Here is an 18,586-nt window from a genome sequence, read left to right on the forward strand (position 1 = left end):
ATCATTCATGGTAATCTCTACCAACTAACAATCAGCATGTGAAGCAATCAAACCCATTCTCATGGAGAACTAATTACTTTATAGAATGGAATAGATTACTACGACCATTTCTACACTAATCGAAATCAAGTTTCATCAAGGTTTCCTCAAACCCCTCTAATGGAGGTTTTGGCCTTGAATCATTACACTATCATTTCTAACACAAGACCCATAAGAATGAGTCATTATTGAATAAGTTTTAAACTCTATTAATCTAATTGAACAATAATAATAATGATTCAAAATGAATTAAAACTGAATTTAAAATTAAGATTATGAATAACTAATTATCAATTTAAGACAAACTAAATCAAATGAACTAAGTAATGGATTCCAACAACTAAATTTGTTGTTCTAACTAATTTATTGATAATTCACTAAATAAAAACTAAGTTATTGATTCTACAAACTAAATCTTGTTCTAAAACTAATTTGATGCTAATTAACTAGATAAAAACTAACTCTTGGATAATTGCTAAGTAAAAAACTAAGTTGCTTAAAAGCTAAGTCTTTGTCTTTTCATATGGAGGAGACCAGATCCACAATTTCATGCATGGGCTGAGGAGCCATGTTTTGGGCTGGAAAATCGAGCCCAAAACCTCATTACTTCAGTCTACAAAGGGGTTTTCAGTTGGAAATGATTTCAACAGCCTTTTCGTCCACTTTTGCTCCTTTGATTAGGTCAAATCTTAGACCATTAGAAAGCTTGTTTTGAGCCGGTCATTTTGACATAAGGTAGGACCAATTCCGAGGTTTGAGTCCAAAGATATGGCCTTCAGAAGTTCTGCTGACTTTTATGCGCTATTTCTGCCCGCGTTGACTTTAACTTTTCAGCTTTGACCGGGCATTAAAAAGGTTTTTTCTCCTTGAATCATGGCTTTTAGTCATAGAACTTCTTAGCAACCAACCTTTGCTCCATTATCTCGCAAAAGGGGCGCATTTCTGCACATATTCAACTTCAATGCCTGAAATACATAAGAACACGATAACAGTACTAACTCTTACTTATTAATCACATAATTGGTCAAAAAGCAATATTGTTAAGGGGTTAAAACCATAGTTTTAGGCTCTTATTAGTTGTCTCTAGCAGAAGGTCTTAAATTAATCGGCAATGAAAGATCTATTTCTGAAATGTTAAACAAAGCTGCTGTGTATGGAAGCATTGATATGTATGTTATCCATAAAGAAGAAGATTCTAAGTTTGAGGTGGAAGATGAGTTTGAAGAGGAAAGGGGTGTTGATGACATCAACGAAGCTGGAAGTTTAGACTTTGCCACTGATGATGAAGAATTGATAGAGGTTAAGGTATCAAATGCACAGAGGAAGGCTGAGAAGTTGGCTTCGAAAAAAGGTAAACAAACATCTACTGAACCACCCACTGAACCAATCACTAAACCACCTACTCATCCACCTACTGAACCAATGACTAAACCACGTACTAAACTAATGACTAACCCACATAATGAAGCTATGGATGTACCTATTTATCATGTTAATGATGGTTATGATACTGAGTATGCTAATAGTGATGATTATGACACTCCTGAGTCAGAATCAGATTATGAGTGTGACACTCATGTTGTCAATAGGGGGACCCAAGAACTAATTACCCTATTTACAATCCTCAATAGGACATGTTTATATTTTTGCCTGAAGTTGGGCTGAAGTTTATCTCTCCCCAACAGTTGAAGGAATATTTGAGCAACTACTCAGTTGCAAATGGTTTATCCATTTGGTATAAGAAGAATAGGGCAAGACAACTTCTAGCTCTTTGTGCTCTAAAGTGTCCATGGAGGCTGCATGCAAGCTATGTGCAAGATTCATCAACTTTTCAGATCAAGACATTGAGAAAGGTACACAAGTGTGGTAGAAACTATAGTGTTAAAATGGGGAATTCTAAGTGGCTTGTGAAGAGGTATTACAATGAGATACTTGCTAATCCAACCTGAAAGCTTGCAGATTTTAAGGCTGAAATCTTGAATAAGTTTGCATTAGAAGTAATGACAACACAATGTTTGAGAACCAAGAGGAAAGTTTTAAGTGATGTTGACAAGGGTTTAGAGCTTCAGTATGCCGAGGTGTCTGACTATGCACATGAAATCTTAAGGTCTAATCCAGGTAGTACAGTGAAAATAGAGGTTGATAGACCTAACCCAATACAGATGGAAGGGGATGCACCACTACCAGTAGGTCATTTCAGAGAATGTATGTTTGTTTTCATAGTTTGAAGAAGGGTTGGTTGGAAGGATGTATGCCCCAGATTAGGTCTAGATGGTTGTTTTAAAGGATTTGTCATGGGTGAGCGATTGCAGTAGGAAGGGATGTGAACAACTAAATGTTCCCTATTGCATGGCTAAAGTGGAGAGTGAGAACAAAGACTCTTGGTGTTGGTTCCTTGACAGATTACTTAATGATTTTAATATTTTAGATGGACAAGGGTGGACAATTATCACAGATCAACGAAAGGACTTGTTGAGGCTCTACATTTGTGCCTGCCATTGGTGAAAGCATAGGGCATGTGCTAGGCACATATATGTAAATTTTAAGAAAAAATATTGTGGGATGCAACTCAAACTTGCTTTTTCGAAGGCATGTAAAGCTAGTACACCTCAAGAATTTGATACTGCTATGGAGGAGTTAAAGAAAGTGAACCAGGCAGCACATACACACTTGATGGATAAGAATCCAGTTGCATGGTCAAGGGCTTTTTTGCAACTCACTCTAGTTGTGAAGTCCGTTGAGAACAACATGTAAAAGTGTTTAATGGGACAATTGTTGAAGCTAGGAGTAAAACAAATAATCTCTATGTTTGAGGAGATTAGAATGATGTTGATGGAAAGAATGGTTAAGAGAGTAGATATGATGAGGATACGATATGCCCTATAGCTAGAGAAAAGTTAAAGGCAAACAAGCTGGAATATAGGCACTAGAGGCTATTTTATTTTGGGAACCAACAGTTTGAAATCAAAGGGATCTGACGGCTTATATAGCTGCGCGGAGGAAGGACTTCCATGAATCACCAAGTAAGAAAGCAGATGTTGTTAGTAGAAAAGGTAGAAAAATGACTTGTCAAAGATGTAAGAAGGTTGGCCACAATAGGAAAGGATGTAAAGAGATACTAAATGCACTGTAAGTCTTTTACTTAATTACTTTGAGTACTCACTAACTTTCATTATAGGAAAACCAAGTGAATGATGACACTCCTATGAATGAAGAAATGACTGGTAATTACATGAATGTGAAAATAAATGATGTCATACATGAGACTATAAGTATTCCCCAAAGGAAAGCCAAAGATAATGTTGTTAAGGAAATACCCCCATAACATGTAAGTATTCCTTTTTAAAATTTATTTTATGTTGTTTGAAGGTCTATTAAGAAAACCAAAACATGTAAGCTATTTAACTTCTTCATTTTAACAGGTGAAAAAGTACAAGAATCCAATTGTACCAAGAGGTGTTTTAAACTTAGTTGGTCCAAATGGTGCCATATTCACAAAAGGTAATTGTTTGTGTATGTTCTTTTGTGCCCATTTATATTCATAGCTAAGTTAACTTCTTCTTTATTTATGTTCATAGCTTCTGGTTAGAAAGGAGGTAGATGGAGTGCTCCACTTGATCGTACCGCTTCAACAGATGTTGTCAGGCAATCAACTCCTAGTAACACCGCATCCATGCCGATTAGTAGTTGATCCAATACCAGTTGAACAAACATGTCCTAGTAACAATGCATCCATGCCATCGCCAGTTTATCCAATGCCCGAAGTGGATACCGAACTAATGCATCATCAACAAGTTTCATCCGACCGTAAATGGCTCATCCCGCAACTCTCGAGACAAGGTCAATGGCTAGACGACCGAAATACCATAACCGCAAGAAAATAACTCCAAAGAAGATGGTTGGTAGACCTGCAACTCAGATAAGGTCAATGGCTAGAGGACCTGCAACTCAGACAAGGTCAATGGCTGGTGGACCTGCAACTCAGACAAGGTCAATGGCTGGTGCACCTGCAACTCAGACAAGAGGACAGACACCTAGTGGTAAAGGGAATGCCAAAAGATGGCGTATTTAGTTGAGTACTCAACTGTGTTTTGAGTACTTCAGTAGATTGAGTCATTGCAACTCTATGTTTTTTTTTGTTTTTTGTGTTCAGTACTCCAGTAGACCGAGTAATTGAAGTAAGCAACTCGACTATTTTTTGTGTATAGATTATGTTGGAGCTTTAATAGTTAGTTTTGTGTATTTGTGTGAGGTTTTTTTATTAGTTAGTTTTTGAGGGAATGTGTATTTGTACGTCAATGTATGATCCGAGTTTTGAGGGAACTAAACTCGCATTTTTTTTTATTAGTTTTATGTCGAGGGCTTCAGTTTTTACGTGAAACAAGGGCTTCAGTTCTTATGTGAAACAAAGGGATTGAGAAGGGCATCATTCAGTTTTATTAGTTATAGTTGTGAAACAAGGGCTCGAAAACTCTGTTTGGGCTATCGAACTCATAAGCTAAAACTCGGCGTGGTCAGGAGTTTTCACAGATGTGTTTGGGTCGTTAGAAGCTAAAACTTCAACATGGTCATTGATAAGTACCAAAAACAGTGTTTTAAACCCCATAGAGACATTACATTTGGGTCAATTATGTGTTTAATAAATGTAAATTAATTGCATTTTCATATTTTCACAAGTTTTAACATACAACGATAAAATACACACAAAACCTGCATTTTAACAAGAAATACAGCCGAATAAAGCTTGGACTTGAAATCTTCAGTATCAGCTCATTTAAAGCTCCAAACTGCCAGCAAAGCTCATGGACTTAGAGAACCATGAAACAAGTTGAAGAATCCAAACTTGAGTCTCTAAGCCAGCTAAAGAAGAGATTTTTGGATAAAAAAAACTTGGCCAAACTGACCTAAATCAGCCCGAAAGTCAGGAGAAAACTTCAAACGGAGATATCTTCCGTCTCCTAATTCTGATTAAAGCATTTGACCAGCTGAAATGATTAACGCAGAAAACTCTACGTAACGGTATCTAGCTTCCAAAAAATGGTCATACAGTTTGGAATATGAAGATAAAGCCAAAGCATGTTACTATTTAGTCCAAGCCCATTACTATTCTAAAGAATATTTCCTAAATATTCCATAGAATATTTCTAGAATATTCTCTGGGATATTATATTTTATTTATAACAGTTAGATTTAGATTAGATGGATTGAATCTAGACCATCAAAAAAACTATAAATAGAAGGGTCTAGTTTTAGTTTTTCGGATTGAATGGTTAGCATTCAATCATAGGAGTAGAGTAGTTCACTGCTTTTATAGTGTAATGAAGAATTTCATTTCTAGTTTTTAATTAAAATGTTTTTAATTCAATTTTATTTTCTGTTAATTAGAATAACACTTTAGTTTCTATAATCTCAGAGTAGAAACTTTGCCCGAGTGAGGATTATCTCCGTTAGAGAGGGTGCTGATAAGTGCCCAAAAGGTGTAATTTGACCCTTGATTATGCCTTTTGTTTAGCCATCTTAGTAGACTAATAGTGTTTGTAAGTTATGTTTTATGATTCTACAGGTGAAAGAGAGAGTTTTGTGGAATATTAGAGAAAAAGGGGTAAAATGAAGCAATTCAGAGAATTAAGGATCACATGGGAAGCCTGTGGACAATCATGGAGAAGGCTGTTTCAGCAAGATTTGCCAAAACACACCAGTTGAGGGTTGGAAGTAATGTTTTTTTGGAGATGGTGAAGGAGATGGTGATTGGGGAAAGATGAGACTGGACTTCGGTTTTGAAGTTGCCCACGCACTCCAAAGATATTGCTTGGGATCAAGTCTCGATTCGCGTAGTTACGGAAAAATGACGAAGGTTGGATTTTATAGGTAGCATTGGTGATAGTTACTTCCTCGTTCTCCAATATTCCAATCGTGGGAAGAAGTTGGAGAACCGGGCGGAGAACTGGCCCAATCATGGGATGAAGTTGGAGAGAGTCGGAAAAACCGTCACTCGTGGGATAAAGTCGAGAACTGGCGGGACATATGTCATTTCGTGGAATGAAGTTGGAGAACTGGCGGGAGAACTGTCAGCTCGTGGGATGAAGTTGGAGAACTGGCGGGACATCTGTCAGCTCGTGGGATGAAGTTGGAGAACTGGTGGGACATCTGTTAGCTCGTAAGATGAAGTTGGAAAACTGGCGGGAGAACTGTCAGCTCGTGGGATGAAGTTGGAGAACTGGCGGGAGAACTGTTAGTTCGTGGATTGAAGTTGGAGAACTGGCGGAACATCTGTCAGCTCGTGGAATGAAGTTGGAGTACTGGCGGGAGAACTGTCATTTCGTGGGATGAAGTCGAGAACTGGCGGGAGAACCGTCGGCTTCGTGGGATGAAGTTGAGAACTGGCGGAGAACTGCTCTCGTGGATTGAAGTTGAGAACTGGCGGGAAAACCGTCGGTTTCGTGGATTGAAGTTGAGAACCTGCCAGGGACATCTGCCATTTCGTGGAATGTAGGCTTTTGGAGATGGGCTTTTTTCATAGATAAGCTCTGAGCATGGGCTCTGAGCGTGGGCTTGTTTATAGTTGGGCTCTGAGCGTGGGCTTGTTTATAGTTAAGCTCTGAGCATGGGCTCTGAGCGTGGGCTTGTTTATAGTTGGGGCTCTGAGCATGGGCTCTGAGCGTGGGCTTGTTTATAGTTGGGCCCGAGCGTGGGCTTGTTTATAGTTGGGCTCTGAGCATGGGCTCTGAGCGTGGGCTTGTTTATAGTTGGGCTCTGAGCGTGGGCTTGTTTATAGTTGGGCTCTGAGCATGGGCTCTGAGCGTGGGCTTGTTTATAGTTGGGCTTATATTGGGCCACATTTGTGGGGGCCGGAACATCGCCCTCTCTTTGTTACATGGGCAGAGCCTGTGTGGCAAAAAAGAAGTTTTTTTTTTTGAGAGTGGAAGGGTGAAAATATTTATGTTTTGGGATTGAGAGATTGGGCTTTTAAGTAATATCACTTTTACTTAGTTTTCACGGTCACCCCTTATTATGAACCGCTCCTTTAAGGTCCTTGAACTCTTGAAGGCCAATGACACCGGGTACGCCTGTGACCAGGCCTTGTTGTCCTTCCGATGGTTACTCTGTGAAATAAACTTTCTTTAGTTGTTCAAAGCAACAAAGAAACAATGTCATCAAATGAACTAGCTCGATTCCTCCGGAGGATAAGATTCTTCAAAAGATATCATATAGTTCCCATCAACAATCTCACCATGAGCTTTTGAAGATCGGATATGTCCAAGTGGAAATGGTGTAACAATTGAACGATATGAATGTCATATTTTTCAAGTTGATGATGGCGTTGTTTCTTCGCTTATTCCGTATATCACCGAGAGGGGTTGTCAAGAATCAACTTCGATACTAATTATTTTTGTTCGATTGAGAAGGCAAAGTGAAGGTCGGTTTCTCCGCAATATCATAAGAAACCGGCTACGCTCAGTTTGCAAAGGTATTGATTGAAAAGCTATTGGCAGTACATCAGAACTCTTCTCCTCCAATAAGCATAAGTCCTCAACAACAGGAGAATCCAATTCCTTGAGTAAGGATGAGTCCACGGCAACAAGAAAGTATAATGAAGGCTCTGTCATTCTCTCCACATCAAACATTTCCCCACTTATAGAACTTGGGAGACAAATATGACAGTTTTGATCTATCATATGGTTTCTCCCTTCTGATTTACATGCAAGCTCATCAAATAGTAAAATAGGGGAAGAACTACCCATGATGATAGATGAGAATCTTTCACAGGCCAGAGAGATTTCTAACTCATTCGGTATATCCTTAAAATTTGCACCGTAGAGCTTGACCACTCTCATTTCGGCTAGATCTTGTACACTTTTATAACCCATAAAACCCGACACCTTATTAAGCAACTTTGATCGATCTAATACGCTTTGCTTTACCATAGCCATTTACTTCTTCCAACAACTTGTGAGCACAATTTTTATTTGATCGAGAACACAATTTCAAAAGCTTAGATTGAAGAAAAGTGCTAAACCTCATATTTCTACCAACAAAGATTCAAGTAACTATTCTCTACTTCAAAGATATTGCACTCTTCAAGTTCTTTTCATGTAACAACCCACACCGATAGCCCGTCAAACACTTCCGATATGGTTTCTAGATCGAAGAAGCAAAGATGAAGGTAGGTAGCTGCTTGATGCTTCTATGATTGGATATACAATATTAACTTTTCCTCAGGATATTAATTCTTCCCCGCATCATCTCGTCGCGACAGAGACCAGAAAGCAATATTGCTTCGGATACAAAGAAAACAATGCCCTTTTTTTGTGCGAATGCAAAAGACCTCCATTGGCAAACAAACAAAGACTCCCAAGTTTAAAACTAGTTTTTCGTGTCAGTGGCAATTTTAAAAATAGAATGTTATGAAACCAACGGCAATTCGAGTTTACTATAGCCGTGGCAAAATCCTATCAACTTGATCGGCACTTCTTTTAAGCCGCAATAGTATCGAAGAAGCAACGGCTCAAAGAGATCTAGCGGCATGTCTTACACTTTGGGTCCGCGAATTGCAATTCATAGGATTTGCAATGGAAGCTATCTTGGGCGGCTTCTATGGTATCGTCAATCGCGAGATGCGAAAGGGGCGGGATTAATGAAAGCAAAGAACTCGGCGGCAATATTTAAAGCATTTAAAACATTGATGACAATATGACTCCCCAAATTCCATTGCCAAAAGTGTGTTAAACTTACTGTTCATAGAAGATGGGTCTTCTTTACTTGACACCATATTGGTGCCCTTGAGTCTCTTCCTTACTTTAGTCTACCATGGCTTGTCGTTGCATATCAATGATAAGAAGTTGATGTTGCTCTTCACAGCTTGAGAAACACCGTAATGATCACCAAACTGACCGCTACAATAGCTATTACCCTAAACATCTGCTTGGAAGCATTCACAAACAATACATACAAAGCAAGCCATCTCCAACTCGAGCGGCAATTCTGCTCCAGCAGTAATCAAATTCCTAGACGCGATTTTTTTTTTTTAATAGGAATTCGGCAAAATCTATATAATTGTCGGGTTTTAATTTGAACTTGGTTCACATTAGTATCGGATAGAATGATTGAACTAAGCTAATAAGAGGCTTAACTAGGAAACCAAGTGTTGGATGTATTGGGATTCAAGAGAGAGAAGAGAGTCCTATTGGTTTAGTATTCTCTAAATTAGAATGTAAATATAAAAGAGAACTTGATGTCTTAAATACTCCACGGACTTAAAAGATTGAGAAAGTTAGGCTTGAGAAGAGAAGAATAAAAGTTCCTATATTCTTCTTCACGTTCTTGTTTTACCTGTGCAGCAAGGTAAGCTCTATTCACGTTAACACACTTTTTCTTTTTTTTGTTTGTTTTATTCATAACGTCAAGTTATGAAGCGAACGGTTTTTTTTAATGAGGAATGTATATTAGGATTTGTATCTATGTAGTGATCGCGAGACAGTAAACAAGTGTTTAGATCTTATTATCAAAGAAAGAGAAGGATTAATCGATACTATTATATTTTTTTGACAGTATTGAAAATATTTGATAATGGAGAAGAATTACAACTTGAAGAGGAGATGGGGTGATAAGGGAGATTTTAATATGAATAGGTGGCTAAGGGAATTGATGCCGATAGTTTGAGAGCAATGTATGATATCGGAGATGATGTTTCAATTGAGTATGTTGGTAGCGATATCGACCAAAAATGTGAAAAGGATGAAATAATTTTATTGTTTTCACATTTTTTGGCTTTGGTTGTAGTGTTCCATTTAGAAATCGGTTTCGAAGTTATTAGCTCGATGGAGAGTACATCCCTTACAATTATCTCCCGGCTATTGGGCTATATTTGCACGTAGCTAGAATTTGTAAGGTTTATCAAAATAGTATGTCGCCGGACTTTTGTTTGAGTTATTGAAGCCTCTGCGGCAAAACAAGGCCTCTTCAAAAAGTTATGCATTGGGATATCATAACCATCATAAACGTAATTATCGGTTTTATGGGATGCCTTGAACTACAAGAATGCAAAATTGTATGGTTTTAAGATTAAAGGCAATTGGAGGTTCGAAGATATTGATTATCCTAACAATATATCAGGTAAGATATAAATTTAATATTCTTATAATTATAATTTTAAATAGTTAGCATCACATTTTGATTATCTTGTTTTTTTTTTTTTTGTTTTGTTTTTTTTTTTAATTTTTTTATAGGGGATTTTCTGAAGTTTCCAAATAAATCAGTGTTTAGCAGCGAGATGATAAAAAAGAAATTTGTTAGTTTGTTTAGTCATAATGCAGATGTCTATGATCTTTCGTTTCCAGACGATATAGTAGATTATTATCATGATATAGAAACTAGATCACTGAATGAGCCTAGGGAATTAGCACCTTATCGTGGCTCAAAGAAGAGAAAGAATATTATTGTCGATGATAGCAGTTGAAGATGACGAAGAAGTAGAAGGAGATGACTCGAGGATAGTGGACAAGAAAATATTAGAAAGAAGAAAAGAAATGTGCGCCCAAAAAAAGAAGGAAAAGAAAACCGGGATAACTCAAGTAAAATTGAGGAAGAGATTGATAGTCGAGAACTGGGTACGTGATATAATATTTCTTTTTAAAATATCATATATGTAATACCTATAATATGTTTTGGAATGATGTTTCATTGTCACAAGGTTTTTGTCTTCCGTACATAAAACTACCGATGTGCTTGATATTGATGATGATGATGATATCGTGGGGAAGCGATGACTAACAAAGATATCCGAGTTGATGTTAGTGTTGATCTTGTTTCGCGGATTTAGAATAATATTCGTTATTGATTGTTTAATGGTTCTTTTGGTAATGTAGATGGAAAAAGTTGACGATGGTGGAGATACAATGGGTTCAACTTTGTCAAAATCAATTTTGACCGCCAACTCCTTTTGGTGGAAGTAGTATTGGAGTTCCAACACTGTTGTTGGCACCAATGCCGGGTGTAACAACCTGCCGATGGCACCATTCTTTGGGTGTGTGTCGAGTTTAGTATCAACTGTTGTTTGCACTAGTTTGGATTGCCGACTTCATTTGTTAATACCGATGCGGGTATGTTAACGAAGTGTCAACGCATTGTTGGTACAAATGTGGATTGCCGACTTCTCACCGACACCGATGCAGTGTGTCAACCGGCGTCTACTTTTGTTAGTGCCGACATCATTGTTGGATCAACGTACCTTCTTCGTTTAGAACGAGGGGATGAGCGGTTGTTCTACAACACCTATGCTCATCACTCCAGACGTGCAAGCCTTGGCAATTGAAGGTTAAATGTTGAATAGCTATTTAAATAGTATTTACTGATTATTATATATTATTATTTTAAATCCTTTTGTCTAATATTTCAGATCGATCCAGAGTTATTGTGTTTGGATTATCAACGAAGTGTAGATTTTGGAAAAACCGTTAATATGTTGAATTCAAAGCTTGCAGAGGTAATTTTTAGTGTGTGTGTGATTTTTTTTTTATTATTATTTTTTTTTATTTTATTATTTTTTTTGAGTAACACATTATTTTTTCTATTAGGCGTCGAAGCTTGGGGATTGTGCCAAAGAAATCTTAGAAGCAAAAGAAAATTATAAGATTAAAACCAGTGAATATGCGAGATTGAGAAATATTTGGAAAGAGAGAGAGCTCATCTTTCAAGAGAATGAACATTTGAGAGGAGTAATTTTGAGAAATGAAGTAGTTTTGCACGACTATGAGATGAAAATGAATATCATGAAAGCTGAAGTGTTGAAACAGAATCAAGAAATTGTTGTTCTCAAGGAGCAGAAGGTTTTGAGTGATGAAGTTGCAATTTTAAAATGTGAGAAATTGGAATTGTCAAAACAAGTTTTGAAAAATGAGGGGATTAAAGGAGACTACAAGGTACTATTGGAAGAGAATGCATTTTTGAAGAAGGAGTTAGATGAATGTCATGAGAGGGTGGAAAATTTTAGAGTAGGGTGTGAAGAGAAGGATGATATAATTGAGAAGCATGCAAGTTGAAATTAAGAAATCAGGGCGGTTGTGCGTGAAGCATCGGCAAGTGTTGGACTTTGGAAATCAAGAGATTCCGAGAACGGGAAAAATTGAAAAGAAATTGGCCGATTATTATACTATGTGTTATAGGAAGTTGGAAGATGTATCTCCGGCCGGATCTATTAGGTGTTCCAGTTCCAGTGGAGGATAGCATTATGCCGCAACTTCTTGAGTGAAGTTTTTATTTTTTATTGTTATGATGATGTGAGGTTAGGTTACGGTTTTTTCTTTCTCGATTATATTTCTTTTTTCCATTGTATTCATGATATTTGGTTTTTATATATTTTTTATTAGATTGGTAATCAGAATAGGTCGGTCAAAATATATAATAGTTGTGTAATCTGGTTTTGAGGTAGGTCGGCAAAATAGATATAAGTATTAAGGATAACGTAATTGGGGTGTCGCCGCCCCCATAATATAATAATAACGTAATGAAATTTGGGGTGTCACGCCCCATAATAATGATGTAATGACCTCCATAGTGTAATGATAATGAAATTTGGGGTGTCGCCCCCCCATAGTGTAATGATAACGTAATCGAAATTTGGGGTGTCGCCCCCCATAGTGTAATGATAACGAATGAAATTTGGGATATTTGATCTCTAGTTAAAACGAAAAGATGGATCGAATTTTATTGAATTATAAAATGATTACAATGAATGAAAACAAACGCTCAACGATAAAAAATTTTCAAATGAAAAGCATTCCATGGCTTGGCAAATTTTTCTCCGTGATTCGACGAAGGAAATAAGACCCTTTGGATCTTTGGTCTATCAATAATGAACGGTCCTTCCCAATTCTCCGCCGATGCCCCTTCAGATTCAATGAGCTTCCGTTTTGCGCTAAGTACCCAATCTTCCTCGGTTCAAAACTCTTGAGGCAAAGCTTTTATCATATTTGCGTTTCATGGCTGCCCGATATTTTATTAGACATTGTAAAGCTTCTTCTCGGGTTTTATCAATCGAGTCTGCCACCAAAGTTAGAGCAAAGATCATTGTTACCGGTTTGTACGCTTCGTCCTTGTAGTTGGTGCAATTAATTCTGCCGGGAGGGCAAAGATCCATGCCATAAGCTAGATTGAAAGGGGAAAGATTGGTAGAATGCTTTTGAGTGGTGCGATAAGCCCAAAGCATCGCTGGCAACTCTTTAACCCAATTTCCTTTGCTTCATTAAGCTTCTTCTTCAAAGTCGAGAATCGTCTTATTGGTTGCTTACCTTGTCCATTTGCTTGTGGATAATATGGAGCGGAGAAATTATGCTGAATTTTTAGAGGCGAAAATTTGTGAATTTCTTCTGCATCGAATTGTTTACCGTTGTTAGAGAGCGATGTTAGATGGAATTCCAAAGCGACAAACGATGTCTTTCCATAAGAAACGCCCGTGACATCCGTTCTTTGAGATGTTGACAAGCGGTTGAGCTTCTACCCATTTAGTGAAATAATCACCGCAAAATAATAAAAATCGTAGACACTTCGGTGAGCCTTTGGTAGGAGTCCCACCAATATCCAAGCCCCATTTCGCAAAAGGCCAAGGGCTTAGAATTGGGTGGAGTTCATATGCTAGAAGTTTGCCCATATTTGCATGTTTTGACATGGTATGCATTTTGGGCAAATCACATTTGAGTGTCTTTGCATGCTAGGCCACCAAGATCCTTTGAGTCATGGCTTTATGTGCAAGACTACGCCCCCGAATGGTTTCCACAAAGTCCGAGTGTATCTCTTCGAGAACTAGATGACCTTGATCTTTGGAAAGACATCCGAAAAGAGGATGAAATTATTTGCTTTCCTATAAAGTAGGAGATTTCCTTTAGAATTTGGAATTATGACAAATTTCCGCATCTCTTAATTTTGTAGGAAAGCGCGAATTTAATCCTCGTAGAGTTCCATGTTGTAGAAATTCTAAATAAATAGGTCTCCAATCATCCGTGAAGTGTCACCGTCGATAGATGGAGATCCAAATGTGGTAATTTGGGAATTATCCGCCGTGGGACTCATCTTCCATATCAACATTGATTTGGTCGGCATCATGTGTGGGTGGAGAATCACTCAACACGATGATCGCCAAACCTTGATGGTCGGCTAAATCTTCTTGAGCTGCTTCCTTTGAGTGAGATTCTGAACTTGTGCCGCCGATTGAGCTAGCTCTTCTCTTTTCTTTTGTTGTTTACGACATTCACTTGCTCAATTGAATTTCGAGATGTCGCCCGAAATAGCATAGATGAGCAATATATAAGTTTTGAATATGTTCTTCTATGACAGGTTATGCTTGGAAAAGGTTGGAAATCAATATAGATTTTTCTTTCATTGTTAACATCAACATGCGAGAGAGATAGGCTAAGGCATCGGCATGACGATTATCATTTGAGAGCGTTGGTGAACAAGAATGGATTTGAAATGAATGGATAGCTCATGCATTTTTGGACATATGCAGCCATCCTATCATTTCGAAAGCAACAAAAGATCCGCCAAAATTGATTATAAGAACAAGCTTTGAGTCGCTGAATAACTCGATTTTTGTCGCCTCAAAGTCAAGTGCCGTTCAGATTGCATAAAGAACCGCTTCATATTCAGCTTCATTGTTTGATGCGCCAAAATCCGAGCAAACAGATTTTTCAATTTTTCGCCATCAAGTCGGATCAAAACACAATCAAGGCCCGAACCTGATTTGTTCTTGGAACCGGCCCGTGTGTATAGTCCATAAAGTAGGGTCGGCACTTGTGGATGGATCGGCCGATCCTTGTTGTGGATTAGAGGAGGTTTCAAACCGCTTCTTCCATGGTCGGTATGTCATCGACAGAAAATCGGCCATAAGTGATGCCATTCGTGGCCTTTCTCGATGATCGGGCTTTGTAGATAATTTCAGAGGCACTCAAATATGTTTCCCATTCGCTAATCGGCTCGAATCAGCATTTTCAAGAACTTTTCTCAAGGGTATTCCAGTGTAGACATTGATGATACGCCCTGAAAATAAGGCTTCAATCTTCGCACACTATGGACAAATTGAGAGAGCTATTTTCTCAACTGCGGAATACCTTGTTTCTCGAGTCGTAGGGTCTTACTTTATGAAGAAAATTGGTTGTTCATTTTCATCATCAATGAATAAGGCGGCACTCACGCAACTATTTCTCGATGTCGCCAAATAGATGCCAATTGTTTGTCCGGGTGGTCGGACTAGCAAGAATTGGCGGCCGTATTCAGGTATTCTTTCATTTTCAAAAAGCTACGGCCACACTCATCTGTCCATTTTGGGGATCCCTTAATGGCTTGGAAAAAGGGGTGGAGCCGATCTGAATATTTTGAGATAAATCTACCCAAAGCGGCTATCCTACCCGTAAGTTGCTGGATTTGCTTCTTGGTTTTTGGTGAGGGCATTTCAGTAATTGCACGGATTTGATCAGGGTTAGCTTCAATGCCTCGTTTGGTCATAAGATATCCAAGAAATTTTCCGATGCTAATCCAAATGCGATTTTGATGGATTTAGACGATTCAATATGTATCGACCCGATCAAAATATTTTGCAAGTGATGAAGGTGTGATGACTCTTCATGCTTAATTTGATGACCATATCGTCAATATAAGCTTCCATAAACTTGCCTAAGAAGTCTGAAAATGATGTATTAATGAATTTCGATATGTTTAGGTGCATTTTTAGACCGAAAGGCATTACCTTATAGCAAAATAAGCCTTGGTCCTCATATGAAAGTTGTAAGTTCTTGTTCATCTTCTACTAATGCAATTTGATAAAAATCCCATTGGAGGCATCCATAAAAGAAATTCTTTTTAAACCCCCGAAGTGGCATCAACCATTTCTTTAAATATGAGGCAAAGGATACACTGTGAACGGGACATTTTTATTGACATCGCGAAAATCAACACATTCTAAGTTTCCCATTTTTTTTAAGGGATCGCTACTACATTTGATATCCATTTCGATATAGTACGCCTAATAAAATTAACACTTAGAAGTTTGTCGATCTCTTCTTTCACTTTGAGCTTTCGATCGAGCTATTCGGCGAGGCTTCGACGACCGCTTTTGTGTTTTGTCGATATCCAACCTGTGACATGCAAGTGAAGGATCAATCGGGCATTTGTTCGACCGTCCCACGCTAAACATTGCGGCAATTTTTCTTCAAAAGCTCAATGAGATTATCCTGTTCTTTCTTGGAAATTTCCGGTAAATAAAAGTGGTTTCTTCTTCTTTGTTGCCGATCCGACTTCGAGGAGTCTATCGACGGTGGGGGCCACCTAAAGTTTGCTCCATAGCGTTTACCCGCCAATGGAATTCCCTCAGGATTGCTACTTTTTCCCATCGACATTTAGGATGGTGTTACCCTTGACTTAATCTTTATAATCTTCGAGTACGACTCATGGCACTTCAAAGCCGCTATCCGATCACTAACTTTGCATACCTACCATCACACTTAACTTGATAAATTGATGGAAAGTAGAAACGACTCCCATTGAGTGAATCCAATCTCTTCCCAGAATGACATTGTAGGAGGAGTTACAATCCAAGAGAAGAAAATCAATTGTAACTTCCTTTGTTCATTAATGTCACTGAAGAAGCATCTACCAACCGATGTTGTCTTTGTCCCATCGGGCCAATGATAGGATTTGGATCGGAACTATCATTTTATCGGGAGGTTGAGTCCTTTGTAACAACGCTTTGTAGATCACACTTGCCTTTAACTACTCATCGATCATGATTTTCTGCACACGGTGAATTCCAACAAAAGCTTGTATTAAAAGGCATCATAATGAGGATGGTGCACTCCTATCGAGGTCATTGTCACCCAATGCAGAGGTCCTTCCTCATAAGTTTTAGCACCCATTCCGTGGAGAAAATCATATCCACTATAAACATAGTGGTGGCTGAGATCGCTGATCTTGGAGTGATTGAAATTTTGCATTGGGTGTTAGACATTGAATCAACTCGCATGACCGACTTTGATTACATTGTGTGCGTAACGACTAAAGCTTGTTTCGCTTTTACCCAAAGACATAATCCTCGAAGCATACCCTTCTCGATCAAACCTTGATTCTACCCCTTAGAGATCGGCATTGTTCCGTTTCATGACCAAAATCATCGTGAAATTTGCACCACGAGGGATTTATCACGTGCCTTGGTATCTTCGGGAGAGGAAAAGGTGGAGATAAGATATTCTTTCCCTTTTATCTTCTCACAAATAACAACAGACTTCGTTGAGGTATGTAAGCTTTAACTCGAAGTTTCTTTTGTTCTTTGCCGTTCCATTGTTGTGGCCTACCATCACTCTTGGACTTTTGATCTGGGTTGTTTGTTGAAACTCGACATTTTGACTCGCTCCTCATGCTTGCTTATTCGATCCCTATCCTCAGGAACTCGCGTCGATGCATCATCATCTTCAACTCAATTATTGCAGAGTCGTAGTAATTTCCTTTCCACTCTAGAAATGATTAGTTCACCATGAGAATGGGTGTAATCGCTCACATGCTAGTTATGAATTGGTAGAAATGCCATGTGTAATTAGGGATTAAGAGTAACTGCATTGTTACTCATGGGCAGCTCAATTCGATTACAACGATTATTTGTTAGTAGGATTAAGTCGAAGTTAAGGTGGAATCAATCCCTCTAACTCCTTATCATAGAATCGACGTAGCATTCCATAGTTGTTCAAATAGTCGACTAGTTGCATCTTGTGGGTAGTTGCATCAGAAGTCTAGTTTGGATTACTCTCAGAACATCTCATTAGACTTTAAGAAGATTATTTATAATGGAAAAACACAAAGACATGGAAGGAGTAGAGTGGAATGAATCATCTACTCCAATTATATCTCATAGGATTGAGAGTAGAAATCTTGATAAATCATAGGCACGCAATTAAGTTTTAGTTTACTTACGCTTTGAGTTTTATCGCTCATTTCGTAGGGTAACTTTTTATCTTTTATGCTTTTATCAATACTCATGCAATATATTTATAGAAAGATGCAAAGATTATTACCTTTTACATATTAACCTAAGTTTCTAAAAACTATTCTAATGCAAAAGCTAACGCGGAAACTTCTAGATTATTAAGAGTATAGAAAGAAACAATACCACTATTCCTAAGCGTATAACATAAACTTTTATTTATATTTTTGAATTTTGATTTTTTACTAGAAAACAAGTGCATATTATACATATCTATATCCTAACAGATGCTTTAAATTGGCTGTTTTCTATGCCACCCCCAAACAAAAAAAAAACATGCTTTGTTCTCAAAGTATTGAAATAAAAAGGGTAGAAAAAATACCATGGAAACGCTGCGAAATTTTGGAACATCTCGCGAAACATAGTTAAAACATACTAATATAGATAAATAAAATAGACGAACTCTATACGAAGTTCCAATTACATGGGTTAACAAGAGTAAATTGCTTTAAAGTAGCTACAGCATTACCTAACAAAAATAAAAAACTTTACCTTTTATCCAAAGATTTAGGGCCATCATCCTCGCTC

This window comes from Coptis chinensis, chromosome 7 (assembly GCF_015680905.1).
Source record: "Coptis chinensis isolate HL-2020 chromosome 7, ASM1568090v1, whole genome shotgun sequence".
NCBI lineage: Eukaryota > Viridiplantae > Streptophyta > Magnoliopsida > Ranunculales > Ranunculaceae > Coptis > Coptis chinensis.